General features: G+C 45.2%; 1 long non-coding RNA gene across 2 annotated transcripts in view; it reads left to right on the top strand.

Moving 5' to 3' along the window:
- LOC121477256 overlaps positions 1-17,547 on the top strand; it is a 64,355-nt gene that overhangs the window by 44,208 nt on the left and 2,600 nt on the right. Inside the window, exons 2-3 of one of the 2 annotated variants that reach the window (XR_005984166.1) lie at positions 14,115-14,244; positions 15,364-16,274. This is a non-coding gene — a long non-coding RNA (uncharacterized LOC121477256). Of the gene's footprint in view, positions 1-14,106; positions 14,245-15,363; positions 16,275-17,547 lie in introns of those variants that run through there. The other variant, XR_005984165.1, reaches the window with a different exon arrangement.

Below are 17,547 nucleotides of genomic sequence, written 5' to 3' on the forward strand. Positions count from 1 at the left end.
CATGGTAGGTGCTAATAAACACGAATCAGTGACCTGAGGAATTTGAGGTTGAGCCAATTTGAATTAGATCTGGATTTAGATTGTACAGCTCTAACAGACACATGTCTGTGATCTCCTTGGTAGTTGGTTAATGATTCCCAACCAGGGATTTCTGGAGCCCAGAGATCTATTTAGGTAGTAAGGGGGTGAGAAGGAAGTAGAGTCATTTGGTGGCAAGTGACAAAAAGCCCAACTCAGACTAAAGCAAAAATAAAGGGGGGGAGGGTATTACTGGGGAAAGAGCTTGCTTCTGGTTTGACAACCAAGGGACTTGAGCATTTGTCACTTCTGCTCCTCATCTCTCATCTTTGTTTCCCTCTTTTTTGGAGCTATGCTCAGGCACCCTCCATGTGGCAGCCATATGACTGGTGGCAACCCAAGGGTACATGAAGACCCATTTCTTCTCTAACTTTTTCAAGAGTACTGGGCTTATCTCTCAAAGGTCAGTGTCAGTTAACAATTTAGGTGGCTGAAAGGGAGGTGGTCTCTGGTTGACTTTGGTCTAAGCCTACCCCTGGAGCTGGCAAAGGTCTAGGAACTGGGATGGTGAATGGTGTTGCTGAAAGAAATGGAGTGGTGCTGTGACCGAAAGAAGGAAAATTGATGTCCATGGCAAAACCAACAAAGTGTGTCTTTAAAACATTTTCAGTTTCGGGCAGCCCGGGTGGCTCAGCGGTTTGGTGCCACCTTCAGCCCAGGGCATGATCCTGGAGACTCAGGATCGAGTCTCTCATCGGGCTTCTTGCATGGAGCCTGCTTCTTTGTCTGCCTGCGTTTTTGCCTCTCTCTCTCTCTCTCTCTCTCTCTCTCTCTCTCTGTGTCTCTCATGAATAAATAAATAGGTAAAATCTTAAAAAAAACCAAACAAAACATTTTCAGTTTCAAAAAGTCAAACAGAAAGCGTCCATTTACTAATTAATGTTAAAGCCAAAGAAGCTGATGAACATGTCCAGTTTTGTTTGTTTGTTTTTTTTTTTGTTTTGTTTTGTTTTTTCCTTTTGATATTATATCAGCTCAGTTTGGGAACACTGGATATCTCTTGTTGACTAGAAGCTCCTTGACTCATAAACAATGGAAATGAAAGTGAATTTCTGGTATACCCCCATTTAACCCCAGGGTTAATTATTAACAATGCTGATTCATTTTAACCCTAATTTCTAGATTTTTTTCCCCTTAAAACATGTCATATTATATGTAGATAGATAAATAGATAGACCATATCATAAATAATTCTACCTGAGATTGGAGGGCTAGTGTATACTCTTAGCAGATAAGAGCTAAATAAACTTGTCTTGACTGTGCTCTTTTTGAGCTCTATGCTCCGGTCAAGAGCTTTACCACCTACACCTGAAAGTGTATGGGAGTAAAGTGTTGAGAGAAGATGAACAAACAAAGCTGAGTAACTTACTGGAACTTAAAATGCAAGACTCAAGAGATCTTCAAAAGAAGGGTCCAATGGGGCACGTGGATGGCTCAGTGGGTTAAAAGAAGGATCCAGAGTTAAGATGTAGAAGTAATTAGGTGATTGTGGAAGTCTTTTGACCTTAGGGAGGGTCTGGTGAGTACACCTGAGCCCAGTGGGGAAGAACTTACAATTATAGGTAGGAGAAGCTATGGCCAGAGAGTGTCATAGCTTCAGGGTATTAGAAAGAACTAGAAGATCCATTGTCTAGGAGAGCCAGAGGCTGGGAACAACCTCTTTCTGGGGCCAAACTATGACAGTTGTGTCCTCAGTCTTGAAGGTTTACAAATGTTAAAGAAAAATTCTGTACTGGCTTTAGGGAGTCATTAGAATACCTTAAAGAAAAAACCAAATCTCCTCTGCCTAGCATCCCTTGTCTTTAAAGAAATCACTCTCTTTTCGATTTTTGTTTTTTCTGTGTCATTCAGTTTGGTTAATCTGGAGCATCATCCTTCGTAGTGGGCTTGAGGGGGTGGGTGCGATGGGCTCTAGATCCAAGGCAAGAAAGGGGGTATAGAGAGCTAGGCACTTCCTAGACATTCCTGCCTGAGGATAGATGGTGTGGTGGGGAGGTACCATCTGAGGGTCTGCAGTCATGAAGGGAGTGAGTCACAGAGAGCGCACTGTGGATGGCATGGTGGGGAGGAAGTAGCAGGGAGCCCCTGAACCCCTTTACGGTTCACTCTATGCTCAGTGTGAATGGACACCTATACTGAGTTAAATGCTGTGTAAGCATGGAGCCCGTTTGGGCTACTGGGGTAACCCAAAACAAGGCAGGAGCCCAGCTGGTTCCCGAGTCATAAGATCTCCATTGTCTAAACCAGGAAGAGATCTTGGGCATGATGCTTGTTCAGCGTCCTCATTCCACACAAGGGGAATTACGGCTCAGAGAACAGAGGAAGATTTTCTTGCAGCTGGCAGGGTGTTGGTATGTTTGCTCCACCTCTAGTATCAGGATCAGCTAGGAGTGCTGGTTAAAATTTTGATTCTTGGGAGCAATCCCAGACTTACGAGATTAGATGCTCTGGAAGTAGGCCCAGGAGTCCACATTTCAGAAAGCACCCCAGGCAATTCCTAGACACCTCAAGTGTGAGAAACACCGGTCTGAGGTTCTGATGCTGATTCACATTTGAGTTTGTGGATGGGCTCCTGATTCCAGGCTCAGGGCTCTCTCTATGACACCAGGGGCCCATGGATGCTGGGGATGTGGTGAAAGATGGATCCAGGAGGGTGAGTTTTGGGGGACTGTGAAGAGTGAGCTTGTGTTTATTTTTCCTTTTTTTTTTTTTTTTTTTTTTTTGAGCTTGTGTTTTCAATTCTTCCTGCAGTGTGAGAGAGCCAGGAGGCATCTTTTCAGACTAAATATAAGGACTGAATAAGCGATTCCTGTCTGCCTGTCAGGTACCAAGATGCTTAAGTGTATGTGTCCTGAAACTCTGTGACTCTTTAAACTCCAACTGCTCATCTGACAGATGAAAAAACTCACACAAGCTCCGTTCTCTCTTCTTCAGATTATAGATACTCCGCAGTTTCTGCGAGTTCATGTGTAACAGTTCAACAGGTTGGCGTGTGTCCTTCCATGGCTTTCACACCTCCAACAAATGTGATGAAACTGCAAGAGATGGTCTCTAAATCACCACTACAGAGATTAAAATGAAAAGAATTGGTTCTTTTTGTTGTTTTTTAAAATGACATAGTTCTTTGCTGAGAGTTAAACTAACATTTACCTCCTGTTATAAATTTGTGTGTATTGTTTTATATTTCATCATATGAAGACTTCCTTTAATGTTTTTGGTCAGATTCCTTTGGGATGTCTCAGGACCCAATACGACTAGAGGTCACTAGGTACCATTTTATTTTTCAATTACAAATAGTCAACAGATAGTTCATCAAGTTACTAGTAATGGTTAAACCAAAGACTACAATAAGTTTTCTCTTTAAAAGCGCAGCTTGAATTGAGGTGCTGGGGTGGCTCAGTCAGTTAGACATCTGACTTTTGGTTTCTGCTCAGGTCATGATCTCAGGGCCATGAGTTTGAGCCCTGTGTGGGGTTCTGCACTGGGCACAGAGCCTGCTTGGAATTCTCTCTCTCCCTCTGCCCCTCCCCAACCCCTTCCACCACTCATGGGTTTTGGCTCTTTCAATCTCTAAAAAACAACAACAACAACAACAACAACAACACCACCACCGGCTTGTATGTATACATTTCTATAAGACATTTGACAGGAATTCAGGACAGGAATCTGATGCTGGCTCTGCTCTAAATATGCTGTGTGAACTTGGACAAGGCACCCCTTTCTCTGGGCCTCAGTTTACCTCCATGGACTAAAAGGGTCAGACAGGTGATTTCTAAAGACCTTTCCAGCCTTGAAAGTATCAGGGTAAAGTACCAGGAGGTTATGAGATATCCCACAGTGTGGGAGGGAGCAAATATGTCATGATTTCGTTCCAGTTTAATCTGTTTCACATTTAGTATAATCCAAACTGTGATAGGTCCTCTGTGGAACACAGATGACTCACTTCCTGTCCTAAGTGGGTCTTCTCTGAGGTGTGGAACAGATCCTTCCTTCAGATATCAAGCCAGCTAGGGGGGTCGAGTCTTCAGGCCTCTGGGCAAATTCTGCGTGTTCTTATCTGTGTCAAATTAAACCAAATAAACACACACACACACACACACACACACACTTAAGGACAGGACAGTTTAGAAACTAGATGTTCCTGAAAAGTGTGTCCATCAAGTTTTTATAAATATGGTCACATTTGAAATAGAGTACTTGACAATCAAACTAAAGATTAAGGTGAAATTTTTGTAAAGTGACAGATTTTTTTTTTTTTTTGGTATAATTATGAAGGCTGGAAAAGCCCCGTGTATCTGCCATTTCTTCCAGGGAGTCACCTCTGACTACTGCTGATTGCTGGTGCCTTTATTTATCTGCCTCCTCACTAACTTCTGCTCTACTTCAAGAGCTGGACCCACATCAGAAGGTACAAAATTACAATCATAAGTCCACTGATTCCCAAAATGTTAGAGCCAAAAGGGAATTTTGAAATGTCAATCTTCTCACCTCCTCTCTTTGATTCATTTATTTGCTTATTAATCTATCCACTTAACAAATATTTATTTAATGCCTACTATGTGTCAAGCACTATGCTAGGCAGAAGACATAAAGTAAAAACAAGGCATTAGGGACCTAGTGTGGATATTTAATGACTACTTGCTTTTTAATTAATGAACACTTAGCCTTTCTATGTGCATAATGGCGCAAGACTTTGATACTTAGGTGTTTGACAAACTGATGCTTGCTATTCAGGTGCAAACTGGGGAAATAGCCCGGTATTTGGGGTTAAGACTTGTAAGGCTGACAAGGTTTGAAGCATCACTCTCTTTTGTCCAATGGGGATTTAACAAAAACTTTCAAGTTTCTGGTTTGGGAGTTTAGGTAGGTTTGTCTTTGGATATGTAAATAGTGGATTGCTAAATTTGGTCAGATTTCTCCTGACTGGCTGTTACTAAATTCTTAGGATGCGTCCTGGTAAATTACACTTTGTGAATTGTCATATGTATAATCACTGCATTTTGGATGTACCTAATTTGATAATTTTTAAAAAAATATTTCCATTTAAGGTATCTGTTTGCAGGTCAGAAAATGGGAAAATGTAATTGTGTAATGCTCTGAAATGTAAAAAAAAAAAAAAAAAAAAAAGAAGCTGTAAATAAAATCAACTAAATCCAAAAAAGAAAAACAAACAAAAAACCCCCAAGGCATTAGAGGTTCCTATTCTCATAGAAGTTACATTTGTGTGTGTCAAGAAGGGGCAGGCATGAACAAGTAGACAAAGTATGTGCTAAATAAGAGATCAATGGAATGGGGAATTGCTGGTCAGGGAGGGAGCTACTTTAGATAGGGTAGGATAGGAGGAGAAGATTTCTGTAAGGAGGTGACATGCAAACAGCTCTCTGAAGAATGAGAAGGAGCTAACCATAGGGAGTGCCCAGGGGATTTAGAAGAAAAATTTACTGGCATGGGTGGGTGGTGAGAGAGAGTGGAGAACTTAGAAACCTGGGGGCAGAAGTAAAAAAAAGGGGTGGATGCTGGAGAGGAGTTATTGCAGGGGGATGCAGGGCAGTAAATGGTTTATAACAAATTTTGGAGGTGGATATATAAGACTGGGTTGAACAAGGGGGTTGAGAAATAAGAAGGAATCAAGGGTGACTCCTTATCTTTTAGCGTGAGAACTGGGTGGAAGTAGTTATTGAAATGAGGATATTGGGGAAATACAGCACAGCTTGGAGAAGAAATCTAAAAAACCTATTTTGGATTTAGTGAGTTTGATATTCTTATTGGATGTTCAAGCAGAAATGTTGGAGAAGGCACTGATTCTTTTCGAAAAACAAGTTTTTTTAAGGTGTTAGCTTTGTCTCTTGAACTAGACCAAAACTCTCCTCAAGGCAGGCATGGCTCATGTTTCGTTATTTCTTCTGATTCCTCCATAGAGTTCAGAGAGGAAAGTAACAACATTTTCATGTTCCCATATTCTGGAATCAGATAGACCTAGTGTGCTGAGTTTGCTTATACTGGGTCAGAAGAGCCAGTTGGCCAATTCCTAAAATTGCAGAAACGTTGCTAGCCAACTGGGAGACCATTCTTGCATTTGGCCATGGTTGGCATACCTCCACGTGGAATGTGGCAAACTCTGCACATCAGGACACTTTTCTTCAGAGAGCCAGGTCACTAGTACATCACAGTAAGATCCAGAGTCACAAACTCAAATGCCCTTTGGGGGAAAAGAAGATAACATATGTAAGTGATTTGTCTCTGTCTGGAAATGAAACATTTCTCCCAGTGAAATATCAAAGCATGCTGGCCCCTGGCTAGGCTAAGATTAATACCTAATTAAAGGCCAGAAACTTACATTTACAAATCTAAAGTGTATTTTTCAGGTTATTACAAAAAAATATTCGGTTCCTCTCTCAGACTCCCCCAAAACATTTGGGGGAAAAAATTCACATGATAGGAAAGCTGCCATGATGGACATTTTCCCTGAATTCATACAGTCTAGTTAAAGATAAAGTCAAAGGTTGACCTCTAATTGGGGAAAAATGCATCCCCTCTGAAAAAGTAAAGCTCTAAGATGTCAGTTGCCATTGTACAGATGTCAGGCCAGCATTGCTCGATCTTATGCTTTTTCAAGAGGAGACTGACTTTTAATGAGAAACTTCCCAGCTGCTAAAAGTTGACTTAATTATTAAAAAAACAACAACATTGTGGGCCAAACAAAACACTTGCAAGGCTTCATTGGGCCCAAGGGCCACCAGTGTGCAACTCTATTTGAAGCTCTTATACATGGTCATCTCTCCGAGGGCAGGGAGAGAGCCCCTCAGAATATGCCAGAGGTCAACTTTCCTATCAACCCTGGCATGTGGGAGCCACATCGAATTTATTTAAGAAACATTGTTCAAGTGACATGTGTTGTACTCCAGCATGGTAGAGCAAGTACACATCATTTGTATTTGTTCTTCTCATTTGGTTGTGGACCCCTCTAGGCATGCAACATGACCACATCTTGTACCCTCCATGCATGTAGTACTCAGGACTGCAAATAAGAGCTTGCTATGGAAGGAGCCGAGATAGAAATATCATGACCAATTTCTTGAGGAAACTGGTACCTAAAAACAAGAAGTCCCTTGCCTTTGCCTAAGGCTGGAAAGAACCTATGGTTCTCAGGAAATATTTGCTGAATTAATGAGCACATGAAGCAACGATAGAAGAATCAATGAATGCGTGAACAAGTGAACATAATCTGAAATGACCAACTGGTTTATGGAATACAATTTAAAGCATGAGTGGTGCCTGGGTGGCTCAGTGGGTTAAGTGTCTGACTCTTGATTTCGGCTCAGGTCATGATCTCAGGGTTATGATATCAAGCCGCATGATGAGTTCACATGCTGGGTGGGGAGTCTGCATAAGATTCTCTATCTCTCCCTCTGCTCCCCCATCCCAGAAAAGAACAAAGTAAGAATCATGTAAGTTGGGGCTTCTTTCAGTAACTACTGTGTTGCCTTAAGGCATGTCCTTTTTACTCTCTGGTCCTTGACTTTCTTATCTAGATCTCTTGTTTTAGTATTGTTTCAAAAATCATAAGCTAATAGTAACAGTCACAGTTCTTGAGCTCTGTATGGCAGCCATTGGGCTGAATGTTTTACCTAAATTTTGCCAGTGCTTACACTAGATCTATGAAGTGAACACTATTTTTACCATCTCCATTTCAGAGATGAAGAAATAGATGCGCAATGTCGTAAGTAACCTGTCCACGTTCATACAATTTGTAAGTAACCAGTGGAGGAGGTTTGAAGCTAGGCATTTCATTCTAGAAATGTAATAGCAATAAAAGTACTATGAAAAAATTAAAGGATACACAAATGTAGGGTCAGAGCATTTTGGGGAGGCTCAAGGCTCCAGCATTCCTAAGACTCTTGAAAAGAATGATGCTTGAAGTTCATGTTCTTTTCTGCATTTCATCCTGTAGAACTGACATTTGGGTCAACGTGACGATTGGACTCAGTGACCTCTGAGGGATATTTTAGACTGATTCAGAGATCTAGTCCTGTTACTTCTTGAGTAACCATGAGCAGATTCTCTCAGTTTTTCTAAACAATGGACTTGAATGCATTAGTAGTTCTTCTAGCTCTGAGAGTAAAAGGTTCTATGCAGAATTTAATACAAAGCTAATACGAGTCAGGATTCCTTTTGGTTGCAAATTACAGAACCCTAACTTAAACCAGCCTAAACCAAAGAGGGGATTTAGTAGCTTTGTAATCAAAAAGTCTATGAGTGGCCCTGCATTAGGCCTAGCGGTATCCAGGGGTTCAGAGGGTATCATCAAGTTTCCATCTCTCCAGCTCCCTCCATATATGGGCAGATAGTCACCTGTAAGACTTACATCCTATCAACTATGTAAACCCAACAGGGAAAAGCAATCATCCTTCCTGAAAGTGGAAACGTCATTATGAGGAATTGGAATGACTTCGGTCTCACATTTACCTTTATTGTAGTCTTCATCTTTCCATGGGGACCAGCCCCAGGATAAATGCTTGCCTCTTTGGCTATGTGGGAAGAGTGTCTTGTACATAACACATGGGATGGGTTTTGCACTGAATAAGAACTTTCTGTATGAGAAGAGAGCAGGTGCTAGGCAAGTAGAAACAGAGAATTTGACTCCAAGCAGCTTCACCTCCCACTTAAAAAGAAGACTGACAGAATGGGCATCCTGGCTCTGGACCTTCAGCTCAGAATCAAAAGCTGTGTTGTCGCTTGTCAGTATCATAAACAAGCCTTGTCTTCCGGAAAGTTTACCTCCATCTTCAGGGACACTTGGACTCAAACAGTGACATCAATGAATGTCATGGAGTCATTATTTTGCCTTGTAGTTACAGTTCCTTAGAGAAATATATGCAGCAATGATCTCAACACAGGTAATAAATTAGGAAAGAAATGATCGGGCTTGAGCAAAGTTTGCCAGAGCTGTATTAATTTATGAGGACCCAGCCAATTAGGCAACTTGGCTAATACATCTGATTTAACTCAGCACCCCTGGTTGGTACTGGAGAGGGTTACTAGTCCCTTTGCCACCTTTAGCTGGCGCCAGTAGTTACTTGTGCTAATCAGCACTGAAGCAAAGGGCAGAGGGCAAAGGGGCAGGAAATACCCACCAGCAAGAAGTGATGACAAAACCTCTCCTGGGCAGTGACTCTTCTGAGGCTCATGGACAGAAAAGAATTCGATCAGCCCTCCTTTCCAAAACATGTACATTTACAATTTGGATCCTTGTAGCTTGTTAGAGCTGGAAGGATGTTTAGACATTACCTAATCCAACTCTTTTATTTCTCAGCTGAAGAGCTGAGGCCCAGAGAGGGGAAATAACTTGGTCAAGGTAGTCCTGCAAAGTCATAGCGGAGCCAGAATTCAAATCCAAGCCTCCTATTCATTTTCCAGGCCCTTTTCCCCACAGGGCAAGTTCCCTTTGGTTTTGCCCTCAGGACTCCGGTAAATGTTTTGAATTGTGCAAGCTTTGCCCGTGAAGAAGCTTCCTTTAATTTGATCTTCACTGGAAATGCAGGGAAGGGAAATAAGCGGCTGATGCAATGCCCAAGACTTATATACTCTTAAGTCTCACTTCTCCAAGCTAGAGGAAGCAAAGGCTAGCCTGCGATTTTCCACATGAGAAAACCTAAAGGTAACTCATGAGTTGTGGAAGGTGGTGAAGGGACTTAAGTTATGTTTACTTCCCTAAGCATATTTGTGTTTAGTTAGTATGGAAAGAATGCTAAAAGAGGAGCGTAGGGATCTCAATTCCATTTGGATGTAGGTCCAAATGGATGATGGGTAATCGCAGCAACTCCCTCTCTCTGGACTTTGGATTTCTCATTTGTAAATTTGGCTGATTCTTGGGCAGCCCGGGTGGCTCAGTGGTTTAGCACCGCCTTTGGCCCAGGGCCTGATCCTGGAGACCTGGGATCAAGTCCCATGTCGGGCTCCCTGCATGGAGCCTGCTTCTCCCTCTGCCTATGTCTCTGCGCCCCGCCCCCCTCTCTCTGTGTCTCTCATTAATAAATAAATTTAAAAAAAATTACCTGATTCTTAAATCTCAAGCTCTAGAATGTTGGGGCAGGGGGCAGTCTGAAATTTTTATTGCACTTTCAGTATCACTGCTATAGATAGAGAAGGAACTTTTTGAATGGAAGGTGGCCAACCTAACGCCAGTCAGTATTTGCAAATTAAGTGCCCTTTTTCCTAACCTGGCCCCAGTGGAACAAGCACAGGGCTGAGAGTCCAGGACAAGGCTCTGCTTCCCTCTGTGCTACGACCTTGAACAAATCCTTGATTTTCTTCAGGGCTCTTTAAAAATGGGATTGACATCTTTGTATGCTTGCCTCATAAGGCTGTTGCATGGAGAATAAAGGATATAGAAATGCTTTATGACATGCAGGCTCTTTTATATATGTGACTTCCTACTGAGTTTGCCCTTGGTGACCGAGAACAGTGTAAAAACAACCAGTAGAACTAGTCAGAAGTTCAATGTGGCCAAGACAACACCAAGGGAACTGAAATTTCTTCTTCTTGAGGGCATTTTGTTTTCCTGGTAATAGTGCAAGTTGAAACAAGTCTTAATAAAATATCTGTACATCCAGTTTGCCTGGAGTAGTCCTATTTGCTGTGGTCATCCTGGTATAATTATTAATAATACATTTTCTTCACTTTCAAAAGTCTCTCTTTTCTGGCAATAAATTACATTGTTACCCCTAAATTTAATACCATTCTATCCTACCTCTTCATTTTAAGTACAGAGAAATGGAGACTCAGAGAAGAGAAATGACTTCTCCAATTCACCCAGAGTTTGTCCAGAGCCTAGACTTGGCAAAACCTTTCTCTTTGTACCTGGGAAGAAAGGGGAGGGGAATACACAGGGTGAGAGAATGGCTCCCTTTGTCTGCTTTCCAGCTTCTCGAAGCAACTTCTTAGCAAGAGCAGCCCCACCCCTCTCTTGATTTCCTGGAAAGTGATCAGCAATAGTGTAGCTGCCAGTGGCCATGAGGGAGCTGGAGGATGGAGCAAACATTACCGGATCCTGGAAAAGGAAGTTATTTTCTCTTCTCTACCCATAAGAACAACCTCAAGGGGAGAAGCACTGCCTATTAATAACTGGCCTTTATTTAGGTACATAGTTTCTTTGTTATCATTCATAAAGCACTTTCATATTCATAATTGTAATTGATCTAATTTTCATTGCCTTTGGAAATGATCTTGGAGACACCATTACTCCCATTTTGGGGGGACAAAAGTAAGACCCTACAGAGACAGCCGGCTTGCTCTCGGTTTTACAGTCAGTACAGTTGGGAGCAGAGCTTGGTTTCCCATCCCCTGGCCCCAGTATTCCTTGTATACTTTGCTTCTGGGCAGTGTCTACCCCTGGGCATCTTCTAAGAGAAGCCTCATTATAGTGAGGGTTTTTTTTTTTTTTTTTTTTTTTTTTTTAGTATTCAAGAAACTCAGTCTTCTTGGATGAGCCCAGGGCAGACCACCTTATTTCCTGAATTTGGCTCTGTATCAAACAGTGTTAGAAGGCAGTCTGTGATCAACCATGGGCTTCCTTCTACAAGCACCATTTCTGAGAAAATGAGTTGTGGATGGAGAACACGGTATTTCATCCTGGGATAAGATTTTTCTCTTTAAAATTGTTGCTAGGATCATGGGGAATAGAGTCTCACTATAGTACTTCACAGCGCTGTGCTTGCAAATCACTGACCCGAAAATTTGCCGAATCTCCATTTCAGAAAGATTTGTTCTGGTTCAGACTGAAATTCTTTATTTGGAACGCGACACATCCCAGACTTATAAGAACTCAGCTTGACAAGATTTGTAGCTTCCTTCATCATCAGTCTGCCCAAAGTAGGCACGTATGAGGGGGGCGAGGGCTTTGGTGGGCCAGAGTTAGGGACCCCAAGTGTGGTCTGGATTAGGTGTGTGACTCATGTGATGTCAGGAAAGCCACTTTTCTTTTAGGGAAGTCTGTTTCTTCAGCTGTCGAATGTTGAGATTGGATTAATCAGGGTACTTCTAACTTCTAAGGCTACTGGATTCCTTTTTCTGAGAATGCCGTGGGCACCTAGCATGTATAAATGGTGAAAGAAGTGGGGTCCAGGGCTCGGATCCCCTTCACTTAATCCATTTGTGTGGCCAGGTGACATCCGTGTAGATGTTAGTGTAGAGACCATTGGGTAATTTCCCAAGGCCCTTCTAGGCCTGACACTGGCATGGAGAGGCAGTCACGTCTTCGTGACAGATGTTAAGACCCAGAGGAGTTACGGTGAGCACGGAATTCAGGATGTGGAACGGGGTAGACAGGGAAAGGGGTTATGCTGGGATAATAAAGAGGAGAATTTGGGGTAGAGGGTAGCGTGATACAGGCACACCACACCTCCACACCTTATTGATTACGAAGTCTCTGCACATCGGTTGTCTCTTTTGAGCTTGCCCAACACGGTACATATGCAGGCGTCCACACAATGACCTTGCACGCAGCCTGGTGTGGGAGAGAGCTCAGGAATATAAAGAGGAAGTAGAGACCATTTGAGCCTCAAGGAGCTTATCATCAGATAAAGGGAAAGGCGAGTAAACAAATCACTGTAATTGCCAAACGGAAAGCCTTTAAGAGTGGTGCACAGGACCTGGGAAGAGAAAGAAAGGACTCCTCTTTTCTGGGAAGGATGGAACAGGGTCATTCCCTCTGCACCGAGCCAACACGGTGCAGGGGGCCAGGGGGCGAGGGGAGGAGTCTGGGGGACCTGGCCCTGGGGGAGCTGCCAAGGTAGCCTGACTCAAAAGGGCTTTGAATGCAATGCAAAGAATTCAGACCCTGTGGCGGCTGGCATGGGTGCTTCCCAGGCCGAGGGGACGGCCCGCAGGAGTCAGGACCTGGGCTGTGGCCCCGCCGGCGAGGGGCCTGCAGGGCCTCTGAGCCTGGGGCCCGGGGCTCCTTCTGCTACCCTGTGCTGCCTCCAGCCGGCCTGAGCTGAGGCAGGCCTGCGTGGGAGAGGCCTCGGGCTGTTTATCCTGTTCGGTGGGGCCGGCCCTGGCAGGGAGTGGAAGTGGGTGGGGTGGGGGCCGCCGAGCAGAGGAGGGGCCTGACAACAAGGGCTACATTCAGGGCCTCGAGTGGAGCCGGGCAAGGAGAATGGAAAGCTACAGTCTGTCGGAGCGTCCAGCCTTGGCAAGGCGCGCGGGGCCTTATAAGGAAATGTTGTTCTCCCTGCGCCAGTGGGGCTGGGACGGAGCCCTGTGCCCACAGGACAGAGCTGCCCTTGTGGTGCTGGGCCCGGGTGCCACCCGCCCCTGCGCGGCGGGGAGGGCTCGAGGGGCCGCTCCTGCGGGCTCAGCGGTCCCCCGGCCCCCAGGGCCTGCGGGCCCCCCTGCCCCACCACACCCTCCCGCTCCCCACTGCCCTGGGCTGATTGGAGGAAAGGAAAAAAACAAAACAAAACAAAGACTTGGCAAGGTCCCAGGCCTCATTGCTGTTTGATGCCGGATTACCCAGAAAGCAGGCTCAAGCCAAATTCCGTCTCTGTTCCCTGAAGGATGCTTGAGTAAAGAGATCGCTCTTTGCTCTCTTTCCCTTCCCTGCACCCTCGTCCCTCTCCTCCTCCTTGTGACCACAGGACGCCCAGCCCTGGGCCCTGTCCGGGGCAGAAAGGCAGGATCTGAGACCGGGGCAAGGAGGAAGCCTCGTGGGGGGCCTTTTCTACCTCCCTCCTGGAGGGCAAGAGCTGCTAGGGCACCCCCAGGGGACAGGCGACTCTCTTTGGACTCCTTACCTGTGTCCGGCAGGCCAGAGGGCCTGAGAGTCGCAGCAGAGCCAGAGGAAAAACACAGGCAGCCCAGAAAGCAACAACAGAAGAGACTGTCAGCATTAGTCAGCTCCTGGACGGAGCGCCTTCCCACAGCATGCCATGAGGGCTGACTTAAAGCATTGGTCCCTAAGGGATGTCCCTGAACCCGAGATTATGGTAGGAGCAGAAAAGATGCTTAGTGTGGCCTTTTGCTTTGCCTATTCATAGACTCCTAGATACACGAAACCCTGGAGTTACAAGGAAACAGGTCAGCCAGGCCAGCTCTGCATCTGGAAGAAATGTGGCCAACCTTCAGCCCGGCGGTGCTCTCCTAGTGACCATGAACTTGCTCCCTCAAGTAAGTCTCCAGCATCTACAGGTGACCCCTTGCGTGTCAGCCACAAGCACCCCCGCCCCCACCACCGAGGGTGCTGTCCAGGGCAAAGCTCTATGAAGCACACGATGAACAAATCTGGAGAAAGTAATAAGTCACGGCAAAAACACAGAAAAGATGCTCTTAGGGTGGAGGCAAGAGAGACAGTCCTCTTGAAGAGGTGTACACAGAGAACAGTGGACCAGAAAATGTCTTATCAAAGAGATGGCACTTGGGGTGAAGCAAAGCTGAGTTGATAGAGTGACATTTGGAAAATGGGGGAGTGGCTGGCAAGAGCCAGCCCAGGATGATGAGAAAGCTGGGGCCTTGCTGGGTGCCTGTGGAGAGATGGGCACGGCTAGGGGTGTAGAGCTGGGACAGGAGGGAGCTAAGGTTGGAAGATGGCTTAGCACCAGCGTCTAGAGGCTCTGGATGCCAGAGGGAAGAGGAGATTCAAGTGCAAGAGAGCCAGCAGCCACCGAAGGTCCAAGCCTCAGAGAGCTGTGACCCCTGCTGTGATTCACTCAGCGAGACCTCACAGTGGGTGTAGGAGGGACCTGATGGCAGGTGCAGGAGGGACTGGAGGCAGAGGCATCCTTTTCTACTTCCTAGAAAGTGCTCCTTCCCTAAGCAGAGCTGTGGCGGGGTGGGGGGGTGGGGAGGTGGTTCACATTCCCCTTCCCAGGGTCGTCTGGAGGCCCAGCTTTCCACATGGCCACCTAGATCCCAGGATTTCAAGTGCTGTTGGGGCCAGTCATAGTGGGCACTGACTGCTCTCTTGACCCTGCAGTAGGTGGAGTTCATTTTGAATTTGTGAATTGAGCGTGATGAGCTCAATTTGATGAGCGTGAATTGATTGCTTCCTGTTTAAATGCTCATATGTGAGCAATTTATGGTGAGAGATTTTCTGGACTCTAAAAAGTGAGTTTCAAATATTGGATTTAGATGATGCGGAGGGTCCTGTGACATGAAGCAGGACTCTCCCTATACCTTTTAATTTTTACCACCACTTCAATCATCGCTGAGGTTCAGTCTTCAATTCAGAGAAATGCCATATGAGCAAATCTCCTCTGCAGCCTTTCCATAAGGACTTTTCTCTTCCAGTGCGCATAGCTGATTCAGAAAGAGGCAGGCCTGTTCAATCAAAATTCTCGAAGGCTACTTGCTATCCCCGGCTGGCTGGCTTGGGACGCTGAAGCTGATTCTAGATGTCAGACCTCACCTGATCCTGGTGTCCATGGAGTGATCTCTGATGTCGTGGAGCCCAGCCCTTCATGACGATGTGCCGAAGCTGCCTGAGTACACTCTCTGGAATGAGATTTAAGTACCATCCCCTGCATGATCTTATAGAAAACAAATCATACAGAGCCTGAATTCTGAGTTCAGGTGCCAGATGAGGAAGTCTCTAAGGGGCATCTGGCACATAGGTTGCTAGGGCTAAAGAAAGAATCTCTGTGGGGTTAGCCTCCTCTTCTTTGGGCCATACTTTTCCAATTCCTCATGGTCTGAGCTGAATTGAAATGCCCATCACTTGTTCTCGACCTGTACTTACTGATCACAGGGCAATCTTAGTCTGTGCTTGCTCACCCTGGGACTGACAGCTCCACTGACGCCGCAGCTGCCCACTGATCACGCTGGAGCACTGCTCGGCTCACTGATCATGCTGGAGTATCGCCTTGCTCACTGATCACACAGGGAGTCTGTCTTGTTCACTTATCATGCAGGGACACGGACTTGTTCACTGATGGTGCTGGAGCTGCCTCTTTCCAGCGAGGAGTCATCAGTTGTGGCAGCTCTGGTCTCTGCACGCTGGTTGCTGGGAAGGGCTTTAAAACCTCCTTGGTGGGAAGAGTCTATTCCTGATCAGAGTCCAAACTGAAAAATGGATCCTGCATTTGCAAGCCCAGTGACAATATCAATTAAACATCGCCCAAGCAACGGCACCCTGGAACATTATTGTTTGGGCACTTCTTGCCCAATACCATGTGGGTTTCACTTGCAGAAGGATCTACATGGTAAGTGAGGTAGGAACAAGTCAGCACAAACAGAACCATAAATGTCTTGATGGAGACAGATGTATGAAATCTAGCTGGGCGGGGAAAGCAGATGTAGATAAACAGCTGGATAAGAATACAGGTGTGAAGCTACTGAAACACTAAGAAGATAATGGAGAAGATAATATTAAAGAAAAAGTTACCTGTGGTCCTTTCATCTTTTGTGGCAATTTTTATTTTCCATAGCCCCTCAATCTTCTTGTGCACATTCCATACACATTTCTATGTAGCTGCAATCATATTGCACATACTATCCACAATCTGTGTTTTTGTTTAATATTGTAATCACTTGCCATATTGCTCCAATTTCTATTTTATGGCCACAGAAATGCCATCGTGGTGATTCACAATACATTTCTTGCTTCTACCTATTGTTGCAATTTTTATGTCTCCAGCTGCTTAGTGTTATGGATGATTTTGCAAAGAACATTTTAGGATATTTAGCTTTGTGCTTTTGTTGATTTCTTTAGAATCAAATTCAAGAAGGGAGATGACTTGGCCAAAGGGTATGGACCCCCTCATGAGGAGCAGCGTTGCCTCTGGTACAAAGCCAACTGTGTCAGACAGGGCTCTACGTCTCCTACTGATCTGACTGGCTTGGTGCTCTCAGCCAGTAAATAGCATGTCACCTGGCAACTGAGCAGAAGAGCAGAGGTTTATGAGGCCCAGAGAGAGAGAGAGAGAGAGAGAGACCTATTACTGTAGAAGTTCTCTACTTTTGACAGCAGAATATACATGGGTGCCATTCCAGGGGCCTGCCTTATTTGCAAAGGTTGTTCATTTGTGGCTGTCATATAAGGGCCTCTGAGCCAACAATTGTTTGGGGGCAAAAGCAAACCAGTACTGAACTCCCAGTTCTTATCCTGTGGCTGCAGTGGTGAGGGCCGCAGGAGGTGCTAGGGTGCAAGTCACTGTATTCTTGGTGCAAGGACACCAGGGCCCTCATCGAGGGCACTGCCCATGGGCACAGCCTTCATGTCAGGGATAGATTTTGTGCAACCCAGTTGTTGGCCAAGGCCCTTGGAGATCTGATTAAACTTGACCCAAACACCAGTGCCAAGCCTCGGAAGAGCTTTGATTTCTGGAGCCCCATTTCCACGGGTGCCCACAGGTGTGTTCTCCACCCCACGCCCTCTCATCAGAGTGTGATGTTCAGCTCTGTCCTGAGCAATTCAAGGAGCAAAGCCCAGTTCCTTCCTTGGTCTTCACAAAAAAACCCTTGCACCCAGAACAT

This window comes from Vulpes lagopus, chromosome 17 (genome assembly GCF_018345385.1).
Source record: "Vulpes lagopus strain Blue_001 chromosome 17, ASM1834538v1, whole genome shotgun sequence".
Classification (NCBI taxonomy): domain Eukaryota; kingdom Metazoa; phylum Chordata; class Mammalia; order Carnivora; family Canidae; genus Vulpes; species Vulpes lagopus.